The sequence below is a fragment of the Paramisgurnus dabryanus genome, chromosome 18, assembly GCF_030506205.2.
Source record: "Paramisgurnus dabryanus chromosome 18, PD_genome_1.1, whole genome shotgun sequence".
Lineage (NCBI taxonomy): Eukaryota > Metazoa > Chordata > Actinopteri > Cypriniformes > Cobitidae > Paramisgurnus > Paramisgurnus dabryanus.
The window spans coordinates 28921284-28933713 of NC_133354.1; positions in this window are offsets into that span (position 1 = coordinate 28921284).

The following is a 12430-nucleotide window of genomic DNA, read 5'->3' on the forward strand; positions in this document are numbered from 1 at the left end:
AGACCTAGGGAAAACCAGTGGAGAAAGAGATACGTACCTCGCCCGAGTCCCCACCAAATCCACTCCATACGTCCCAGGCCCTTAGAAAGGAGGAGTTATTTGGATTTTCGTCCAACGCAGAACTTACCTTGTGTTTACTTTGCCCTCAGGAGCAACAAGGAGTGCCACGAGAAGCCCTTCCACGCAGGAGGTGGGCCGAGGACGAAGGAGCTCCGCCCGGCCCTTGCCCTGCTATCTCCTGGCCTCACGGAGCAGACTTCTCCCCTCCAACATCCCTGGCCCCGTAGTGTTCCCCCTGAGGGCGAGAAGCTATATTTTAGATTCCCTTCCCAATCTCCCTTGATTCTTTTAATTAAATTAAATAAAGTTTACTGTTTTTATTCTACTCATCTCTCGTTGTTTGGTCATTGGGTGCTTTTGGGACCTCCTCGAGGTGGAACTTGGGAAGGAGCGTGACGGACACAGTCTGTGGTCCGCTCCAACCTGTGACATCTTTAAAACAAGATTCTTTCCAATAATGTCAAACTCCATCACGCACTTTTGTGCTTTTTTGAGCAAGCTATACTTTTCCTATCGAGCACACTTATTTATTTGAATCAATCATTTAAATAATTTATTCAAATTTTAGAAGTACCTGTGTACTTTACTACAATAATTTATATTTTTGGCTACAATAAGTCCACAGTATCTTCAAATATCATATTTGTTACCCAGCATTTAACTGTCTCTTATTCGTATCATATTCATACTTATATTCTTAGTCATATTCACATACTTTTAAACTGTATCCCCTTTTCACAGTTTTAACCAATCATCCACTCCACTGTAACACAAAACCTCTCTGTGCTCTCTGCAGAGCCACAGAAGAAAGACGCACCCACTACTCACTCAGCCCCAACTTTTCCTCATCTTAGACTTGCTCTCCCAGACTCATGCTAGTACAGACACATACACTCTCACACAGAAACAAATACAATTAAACAAAACAAAACTGTACTTTACCTAAAGTACCTTGCTAATTAAAACAAAACAACCACTACACTTCCTCAACGTGGTTATACGACTAAAACAGACCCATTGCACTTCCTCAACGTGAATCTGAATTAAAACAATAAAATATACCACTTTAAGGCAGTATACTGTCAATTTCGATACACTTACAACCACACAAAATTGACCTCTGTGCCATTCAGACTTCTAATATCATACACTTACACCCACAGACATAGGCAACAATTATGCGTTCTCTTCAGTTAAAATCTGTTTTCAAGTCACTGTGATCAACAAAGCCGACCCCCAGTAAGTCAAATACAGATTCATGCATGCATGCCTTAGTTAGATTGTACCCTTGAAATCAAAACCCAGTTCACATATATGGTTCTTAAATTTAGAAAAGCTTAAATTTCTCACCACGTTGAGCAAATTCTGGCAAACAACACAAACCTAATTAATAAGCAAAAAGTGCTTACCTTAGTATATGGCCATACGTTGTTTGTGTTGTTCGTCAGGTCTGCCCAGTTGGTGCGATTGTCCAGCTCTTTTCTATCCTGGGTTTTGGCACCAAATGTTGTGGTTTTCCTTTTCCTCAAATGAAACCTGGTTTTGATTTCAAGATATAGACTTTTATTAGTCCGGATAATAAAAGTCTATCTCTTGAAATCAAAACCTAAGACTGAAGATGGTTTAATTTGAGGAAAAGGAAAACCACAACAATATATAACACAGTGCGCTCCATAAATATTGGGACAGAGTGCACACTTTGAGCTTTATTTAGAGGATTTTCACAAATCCCAATTTGTCTTTAGGATTTAGGAATTAGTCGTTTAAATGAGCCGAACGTAATGGGACCGTTGACTTAAAAGCTGTTTAATGGACAAGAATTTTGTATTTGTTAAATAATTTCCTCATAAATGAAGCATGTTATGGTCTGTAGTTGAAGTTTGGCATTTGGACGCTGTGGCTGTGAACCCACATCATGTACACAATTCATGTCCATAAAACAGCTTTTAAGCAAACTGTCCCATTTCATTTGGACCTAAAATACACTGAAATACATTTTTACATATACAGATGTGGCCTTTAAAAATGCGCGTCTCTGAGAGCAGAATGCCGCGGAGACTTCCGAAATTCTGCGAGATCCCGCAGAAGGGGGGTCGGTGGGGGACGCAGGAAATATAAAAACCTGTAGAGGGCAGGCGTGTTTCATGTAGGCCATACTGACGACAATGTGTGTGCTCGACTTCATGCTGAGCGTATACTGTATGATATTGAAGTGACATGACACGGATTATCGATGTATAGGCGATAGACTTTGATGTCTTACAAATGCATGCTTTTTGGCAAACATTTTGTTGGCGAAGTTTTCTTTTGCCAGTTACATAAACAGTCACATATTCTTCATAAAAATCAGACTCAAACGCGCATCATTTGTCTTATTTTTTCCGTGTACTTACAGTAGAAGAGACGTGATGTATGATAATCGAGTCTTATAACAAAATAATTCGCGAAGACCTTTTAAGAGACCGAGCGCATTTACGCAATATCATTAACTAGTTTATCTAATTTCACATTTAGTTCATTTTTGCATCTGAACGTTTAAATAGCTTTAACATGTTGCGCTTTTCTGCATTACTGAACAGTAGGCTACTTTTTATATTATCATGTTTCCCTTTACATGGTATGAAACACGATAAAAAGTATGCAATGGTGTTTAATACATTTCACTGAGAATTTGTATAATATGTTATACTTTTGTACTAAGGAAATAAAATCATATTGTGAGTGTAAATATTCATAAATTCGAGGAGTTTCTGAGGTGTTTGTCATCGGCAAAATGCGCAGTTTCTTTGTTGCTAATTAAAAACCGTTGGCTATGTGATTGTTTAAAATTGACATTTTTTCTACTTATTATTAATTTATTTTTTGCCTACATTTACTCAAATAATATCAATGTGAAAATATAAGTAAATCATACTTCAAGTTAGGCGTAAAACTTACACATTTTTGATGTCAAATAGAAATAATAATAATTTGAAATATGCAATTATTACAGTTTTAAAAACTTAAATATATTACTCTGACCTTTTTAAATATATTGACTAAAATAATCTGTAAATGTAATACTTATATACATCAAATAATATATGTACATTTTACACAAAATATCTGTTCTATTTTTAGTAATTTATTTTCCAACTAAAAAAATCGCATAACTGCATTAAGATTTTATTAAGTTACTTTAATCATTTATTTTAGAGATATTTACAAAGCCACTGAATCATTTTTAACAGTGTGTACATTATGACCTTACGGTAGACTATTATTAAATGCATATAAATAAAAATATGTAAAACTAAATAAAAAAGATATCATACACGGACTGTATGTAAGCATACGTTTTCTTGTTCGGTGCACGTGGGTTTAAACGCCGTTTTTCTAAAGAAGAATTTTAAAACTTTATTGGTGGTAGTTGAGAAGAATTCCTTTTTCCATTTTTAAATAATTTTGAGCGCAATATAAATATATCATATTGTTATTCTTATTATATAAGAATACGCAATTTTTACAACATTTTTAACATATAGAAAATATACGTTAAGCATGTTGTGTGTATTTCTTAATTACAAGCTTTTGATGAAATTGCACCAAAACTAAACGTGCATAAAAACATAAAGTCATTTAAATAAGCGAAAAATCTTTTTTATGAGCTCAAAATTTTGAATATAATGTCCTATTGCTGAAAATTGCCCATCTCTAAAGGAGAATATTCATCTTTAAAGTTTAAGAAACAAAAAAGTACTGATAAGCATTCTCAAATATATATATATATTCTGCAAGCACTCATTTATCCATAATGATGTAATTTATTTTTTAATAACATATTGTCGCTGTCGGGCAAAGATACTCTCTGGACACCAAGACCATGTCTATGGGTTCAAGAATAACAAAATATTGGCCATTTGAAACTCGAAAGTCATCACTTTATTTTGTCCCATTGTTTTCCATTTTGCGGGTGATAAAACTCCTGTGCGCGTCGTTCAAATTCATTGAAATTTCGTTCACTTGTAGTTTAGCAAGTATGTATAATCCATTTTCAATAATGTTATTGCACTGCACATCGTCTGAGGAAATCCGAAGTTGCGTCGAGGGGAACCAAGCTGACAGCCGCGACAGCAGAGATTGTCACGTACCTACAAAGGGTATTGGAAAAAGCTTGCATCTGACCTGCAGCTATCATTCTGGCTTGGTGGGATGTCAGCCAGCGAGAGTCCTCTGATTCTGACCTTGTTCTTTTACTCCTCAGAGTCTAAAACCAGGAGGGCATATTAAGTATTCATTGTATTTTCATTTTAACAGAGCAGCTATGGTTGCGCGTTTCACACACCTCTTCGAACCACGTTGTTAACACTATGCTTGTTCGACTTCATGCGGCGCCGCAAGAACCGACAGCCGGATGACGTCAGAGTACCGCGAGAATGATTCAAGAAATCATATTTCGCCTCGCTCTCGCGATACTGTGACGTCTTGCGGCTGTCGGGGCGCCGCATGAAGTCGAACTAGCCTATTGACAGCAGCAAAAGCTACGCATGCGCTTTTAACTTGTAAAACTCAAAGGTGTATGGGTAATGTAGTCTCTGCTCTCGGTGGGACGAATTAGGTAGCTTGCATTGTGAAGGGCGCTTTGAAAAGCGGCAGCGCAGCCAAAGGATTAAATTAAGCCTCTGATTTAAACAGATGTGCAAATGAGCGTTCTGGACTGGTACGCTAACAGTACGTTCTGGGCGCAGGGAGAGATGGTGGTACGCTCAAGAGCTATATTTGGAAGTGGCGGTACTGAGTACTGGCGCCTACCGGCCCACATTAAAGCACTGGCGGTAGCAAAGGTAGACGGCCCTTTGAAAAGCAAAAGAAAGCTGATAAAAATGAGAAACCTACACTGAAATAAATTGGAGTAGGATTTAGGCTACTTAACAAAATCTAAACATTTTTCACTCAGAAAATGCTAGTAAATAAAAACAAAATTATCAGCAGCTTTAACTTTATTACTTTTTCAATTTTAATTCACTCTTTGTTTCAGCGATGTTTAGAAATATACTATATTTCTGCATTTTGATTACAAACTGTTCTACACCGAAAAGAAACTAATGTAATCTTCCTGATTTTATCACGTAAAACACAAGTCTAAACACAAGCGCCACTTTTCTGAATGATGATAATCACAAACATCCCAGAGTTTGTAAACCAATTGTTTGTAAAACATATTTAATGCTAACTTTACTTAAAAATTCAGAAAATATTTTTTACAGTGTATAAATAAAAAGACATGAAGGAAGTTAATTCCAAAATGTAATTAATTGTACATGGTTTAGCTGCTTGTTTTAGCAGCTACCAGTGACACAGAGTCAAGAAATTAAAAACCACCCACCCCCAGGTCTGCCAATTCTTTGCCAACCCCCAATGCTAATCGATCACCTCATCATCAGGGAATCAAAAGAAAACCGGTTAATCCAGTTTTCACCAGCGTGTTGGGGTTTAATTCCAACCCTTGCAGTTTCTTTGTTAAAATGCAATTTAAGCAAATAGGCCTAATACATACGCTGTATATTATTTTAAATGAATGTTTATAACTTATAAAATTAAGTGGATATCAGGTAACTTAATTTGAAATATGTTGATATAACCTAGGCTCTCAAGTCCCACCATGAGACACACGCATTTCTGTCAGTTCACACGCTCACACACCAAACCTTGTAAGCTATTCATCACGCTGAGAAGTAAAATAGAACTTTTCCTGCTATACAATTAATAAAGGAGGTGCTGGTATACAGAGCATTTCTGTCGAGTTTAGCAGTACATTTTTTAGGTGTGGTCAACTTTACGCAGCGCCACAAGCAGATGACATCAGAGTACCGCGAGAAATAAAGCGGAGGAGGTTGGTTTTAAATCGCTCTCGCGGTACTCTGATGTCATCCACTCATGTTTGAGTCTGTATCAGATGAAAATACAGATTTTGAGGAGCAACTTATTGTTTGGAGATTGTCAATGGACGTTTCTGAGTGGTATGTTTGTTTTTTCAGTGTGGATCTGCAAAACGCCAAATGCATAAAAATTAATTAATATTGTAATGTCTTAGCATGATATGTTTTCTAAAATGTTTAAAAATGAACAAATCAGTTGTGCGAAACTACACAGAATTTTTTTTTTTATGAAACATATTCAATGGTTAGAGTGCCTCATGGTGGGGTTGAACCCCTGGTTCAGTTTACCCCATCTGGTTCACTTTGCCCCACAGCCACCGTTCTGGGAAACTGCCTAGCTTAGTAATTCAGGCTAATCTTTAGCTAAATCATTCACATGGTTTTATACATTAGCCTATCACCAATATTTATGGTATGAATATTTAGACCTGGATAAATCTACTTTAACATAAAAGCCTTTATACCTGGTATGTATAAATTTTACTTTGATAGGATAAAAACTGTTTTTTTTTAAATCATACTTTAATCATAACTCTTTTTATTTGTCCTATAAATTATGGTTGCTACCTGTATTTGTGGTCACACGGCTACAAATCTGTATGGTTGCCTAGATAAAGGGGGTGGGTCAACTAACCCACTGGCTCACTTTGCCCCACTCTCCCCTACTTGGTATTGAGAAACGGGCATTGTTTATCGAAGCCGGAGCGCGAGCTACAAACTACAGAGCGAGTGCGCGGATGCACAATGGTGAAAGAGCAACTCACGATGTAACTAAACCAGTGCTCGCAGTACAGACACTTTATATTTTAGCGTACTGTGTACCTTCACTTTCTTTTGCGTGCCACCACTTCTCATGTTGCTGGTACTTTGCCTTAAAGAGTCAAAGGGCGTTTCTATGTGGCGCTGCGCAGACAGTTCGGCAACGAAGACATCAAAGTACCGCGAGAGCAAGTCGAAATGTTACAAATGGTCCGACTTTACCTTTGCTCTCACGGTACTCTGATGTCATACGCCGACCAGTCAGCGCCGCACCATTTAAAGTCGAACACACAAAGCGTCAAGGCAGGGCCGCTGGAAGTCATTTTGAACAGGGGGTGCTGTGAATTTTTTTAACCAAAAAACCTATGAGCCTATAGGCCTATTTAAAATACAATAATAAAAATAAATACATTGAGATTTACTACTTTATTGTCATATACACTTCAGGGCACACAGCCAGGGTCTGAAACACACAGACATCATCAGTTCTCAGATGAATATGCGCTATTAATCAGAAGCAAAAATACTTATCCCAGGGGGAATTACTTTCGTTACAATTTACATATTATAACAACATATAATATTAATTAAACTTCACAATTTTCAATGTCCATGCGGACGAACATACATTACTTACGTTTTTAAGTTAGGATCACACGTCGATTAACAGATGTAAAATATTCTCACATTAACATACCTAGTATATTTTTATATAGATCTTTTTTTTACTAAATAGTACTATTACTGTCTTTTTTAAACTTATTAATAATTCATAATTTGAAAAAAAATAATGATGGGTTTAGTTCTGATATTGTATACTTTTATAAAGAAATACATGGTGTATAATTACATTTTTAGAATAGGCTTTATATAAGGTTTGTACTGTAAAAATACTTTATTTGTTACAAACAAAAGATAAAGAATTTACAAACGTGTGGAGAGCCATTTCAGCACTTGGACAGCAAAATGTTTTTTTTTAAAAGCATTACTTAAAATGTTTTCTCATCTCACCATATCTACAGGTGCAGAGTCATTATATACAATAAATCCGTTGGGTAGCATTTAAAAAAAAACATTTAAAAGTAGATGCATTTGTTTAAAGCAAAGCATTTATTTACTTAGCTACAGATGAAGCAGCTCTTTAAGCCTTCTAACGTCTCATAATTGGTCATCATTTATGTCCAAGAGACTCAATAATAATCTGTTACATTTTAATCCTTTTTTCATATTAAAAAGCGTTTTTGTGCTGCTGCGCATCCATGTATGTAATAAACAAACCCGCGTTGTCATTCCGTTAATACGCATATTATCAATGCGCTCTTTACTCGCGCAGAAAAAACTTGCGTCGCGCATTGCGCCGGTTGTATAATAGAGATTCCAAAGTCTCTCATGAGCTAGAGGACGAATGTCCAGGGAGTTCAGTATTTCTGTGTGGGCATGCATCAGGGAAAGGTGTGTGAGTCTTTTCTGGGTCCTGGTGCTGCGTACCAATGTCTTCAAAAGACGCAAGGCAAAGAAAGTGTGCTCGGATGAGGCCACGGATAGGCACAGACAGTAATACAAATTAAAATCCAAAATACACGTAATAACCTACGTGTGTCAAAAATAATTTCCTAAAATATTCATAAGTAATATATCAATTGTGCAAAATATTTTTACTTAAAAAAATATATTTCTCGCCTTCCCGCGACCATGCGTCAAGGTCTGGAGGAAAAGGATACTTGCCCGGATCCCATGCACGCATCTGCAGTTATATACATTTTACAAAACCAGTATTCATTAGATTTTAAGAACTTTTTTGCCACTTTTAAAACTGTAAAACTAAATAAAAAAGATATCATATGCCGAATGAGCATGTAAGCATATGTTTTCTTGTTCGCTTCACGCAATACGGGTTTAAACGCGTTTTTTTTCTAAAAAATAATGTTTAAACTTTATTGGTGGTGGTTGAAAATAATTTTATATTCTTAATATAAAAGAATACTAATATATTTTTACAACATTTTTAACTTTAAAACATACATATAAAGATGCTTTGTACAATAGCTTTGCTTCTGACAACAATTTTCTGTAATAAATCAGTAAATCAATCACAAAATGTGTTGAAAGTGGCGAATAAAATGCTTGTCAATTCAAACAAAGGTGTATAAAACCGCTTTAATTAACAATAACTAAACTGTGCTCTTTTGCATACCTCTACTTTTCTCATGTCTTTCTTTATACCACCTTTATTTTTTTTTTTAAATCTTGCCACTTTTAGAAATAATTTGTTTGCATTTTTTGTATACTGCACACTTTATTTGCATCAACTATACCCATAATAACATTTTCTACATTTTTCTTTCAATAAAAATAAACATATTTATTGTTGTCTTAACTTAAAACTTTGTTTCTTAATTTATAAATTAGATTTTATATAAATAAGTTTTAAAAGTGTTGACTGCGAACGTCTGAGATAAGATATCTGGAAGGACCTATAATATACGCCTATAATATATGTACATTTTAAATTAAAATGTCTGTTCTATTTCTAGCCATTTATTTTGTTTTGACCAACTAAAAAATACATAAGTGACATTAAGAGATTTTATAAAGTTACTTTAATCCATTATTTTAGTAGTATATTTACAAAGCCACTGAATATTTTTACTGTTATGAATAACGGCTGAAAGGATTAAAAAAAATCATAACACTGACTGCCTATATGCGCAAGAAAGGTATTATTAAAGTTTTAAATATGTAAAACTAAATAAAGATATCATATGCCCACTGTACAGTATGTAAGCATAGGCCCATGTTTTCTTGTTCGCTCTGCGTGGGTTTAAACGCCGTTTTTCTAAAGAATATTTTTTAAACTTTATTGGTGGTGGTTGAGAAGAATTCCTCTTTCCATATGTAAAGCAATTTAGCGCAATATACATGTGTCATATTATTGTTCTTAATATATTAAGAACAATAATACTTATATATTTTTACAACATTTATAACTTTAAAACATGTATTTTTATACCACATGAATCTTTTTAAAATATTAATACTTTTAGAAAAACTGACATAATTATTAATATTATGAACAAACAATGAAAAGGTGTCAAAATTCGACAACACAAATAATTAAGATATTCATTGTAAATAGAGTTAAGTGTATTAGGCTCACACTAAATTCTTTGTTGCACTTAGTATAAATGCCCATTGCACGTACAGTCATCTTAATATATGTATGCGCTGTTATGCTGGCAAGAAGGGGTTGACGTCACTTTGCTGTTTTAATAGAAATGTTAAATATTCAGCAATGCCCTTATTAACTTCTGGAAACAACCGCAATGACAACGCATATAAAAATTTAGTTTTTTATGCGCCACTTGGTGGATTTTCTGTGAAGCGAAACACATTAAGGGAAAAGGGAAAGTAGCCCCCCCGAAAACACTTGCAGAATTCTGCGTGACTCCGCGAGACGATTTGGCGAATGCCGCGGGAGAAAACGCGCGTTTTTAAAGGCCACATCTGTATATAATAACTAGGGCCGGGACTTTAACGCGTTAATTAAGATTAATTAATTACACAAAAAATAACGCGTTAAAATTTTTTTTACGCATTTTAATCGCACTTATTTTTGCACCGCGGAACATTTCTCATTGGATGAGTTTCGGCGGACTGATTATACTGGAGCACCAACTAGCGTTCATTGACTTGACAAAGACCTTTTTGGTCGAAACGTTGTCTTTTAAATAATAAATATTGAGAGCCATAGTAGCAGTGTGCCGTTCTTTGTTTTTTCGTGATTTAGTGTTTTTGTGTGCGAGCACCTGTCTCAAAATATTTTTGGATGTGCACACATTCTACTCCTTATTTCAAACTACAACAAACCACAGTGAACATGAACGAAGAAGCTGATGAGATCGCTTTGGTTGGCCCCGTGGTTGGGAAATTCTTTTATAAAAAACAAACGGATGGAAGCGTCGATAAGAGCATGATTGTGTGTAAGCTATGCAACAAGGAATTTACATATCACCACAGCACATCGAGCCTCAAGTATCATCTTGTAGCGATTCAGCGAGAGACTTTTTTTATTTTAGGAGATTTTAATAACTGTTCTTTGAAAAACTGTTTGAGAAACTACTATCAGTATGTGTCCTGCTGCACCAGGAAAAATAAGATATTGGACAAGTTCTATGGCAACGTTAAAGATGCCTTCTCTGCGTCGATGCTACCTCCCTTAGGAAGATCCGATCATAGTGTTGTTAATCTTCGACCTAAGTATCAAAGACTTCTTGAAAGAGAAAAGCCTCATATTAAGACTGTAAAGATGTGGAACGAAGAGAGTATTATGAGTCTTCAAGGTTGTTTTGAGTGTACTTTGTGGGACATATTTGAATCCCCTGACTTGGACACCCACACAGATATGGTATCCAATTATATAAATTTTTGTGTGGAGTCAGTTTTACCCACGAAAACGTATAAATTATTTCCAAATAACAAACCATGGGTATCAAATAAACTTAAACAACTGTTAAATAAGAAGAATGGCGACATACTATAATAATGATATTTTAGAATGATTTTAAAGAGACATTTAAAGGGAAATTAAAAGACAAATTAAGGTAGATAAGGCCCTATATAAACAAAAAAATGAAGGAAAAATGGCACAAGGAAAATAAAACAGGCATGGCAAGGAGTTAGGACGATGATTAGTGTACAACATAAAAGTCAAGGAAAATATAACACAAATATGTTAATTGAAGATGGCAAATGTGGGGATCTTGAGCTAGCGAACAAATTAAACAAGTTTTTCTCACGTTTTGAAGGAGATAGTGAGAATACCAGCAGGGCTAAGGAAACGTTCTCAACGTCACCTAGTAACCTTACCATCAATGAGGTGGATGTAAAGAAAATATTTCTGAGCTGTAATATACACAAGAGTCCCGGGCCTGACAGCATCTGTGGACGAGTGTTAAAAAACTGTGCTGAGCAATTATCCACAGTTTTTACTTCACTATTCCAAAGATCTTTAGATCAATGTATAGTACCAACTATTTGGTAAACTTCTACTATTATACCCCTTCCTAAAATTAATAAGCCATCAGAGCTTAGTGATTTTCGACCAATCGCATTGACCTCTTTGGTGTTTAAAAGCTTTGAAAGATTGGTTAAAGGGTATGTAGTGTCAAAAACCCAACATATATTTGACCCTTTGCAGTTCGCCCAAAAAGGGAGTGGACGATGCAATTTTAAAGAGCACCTATTATGAGATACACGTTTTTAAACATCCTTTTGTGTGTAGGTGTGTATTGGTACATCCTAACGATATTCAAAAAGTACATACCTCAAAGAAAACGATGACGCGAGTTATCGTCTCTAACGTTTAAGGACTACAAAAAACACTCGGATTGTAGTGTGGGATTTTTATGTTGTTTTATTAATCTTGCTAATTGCTAAAAGTGTTAAAGTTACAAAGATGTCCAAATAAGGACTGTGGAAATTGGTTTTGTTCCATGTTATATTTCTTTAATTGATCATTTTATTCTATAAACATTGTGTGTTTCATATATGCACTGAGCTATTATGTAGAAATGAGGTGTTTATGTTTGAGAGTGGAGAGTTACCAGTTTTTGTGTGTGTGCTGCAAGGAGGAATTTAGGAATTTACGCCTGGCATTGATCAAGATAAGAGAGAGGCCTGAGGGGGAAAGCAAA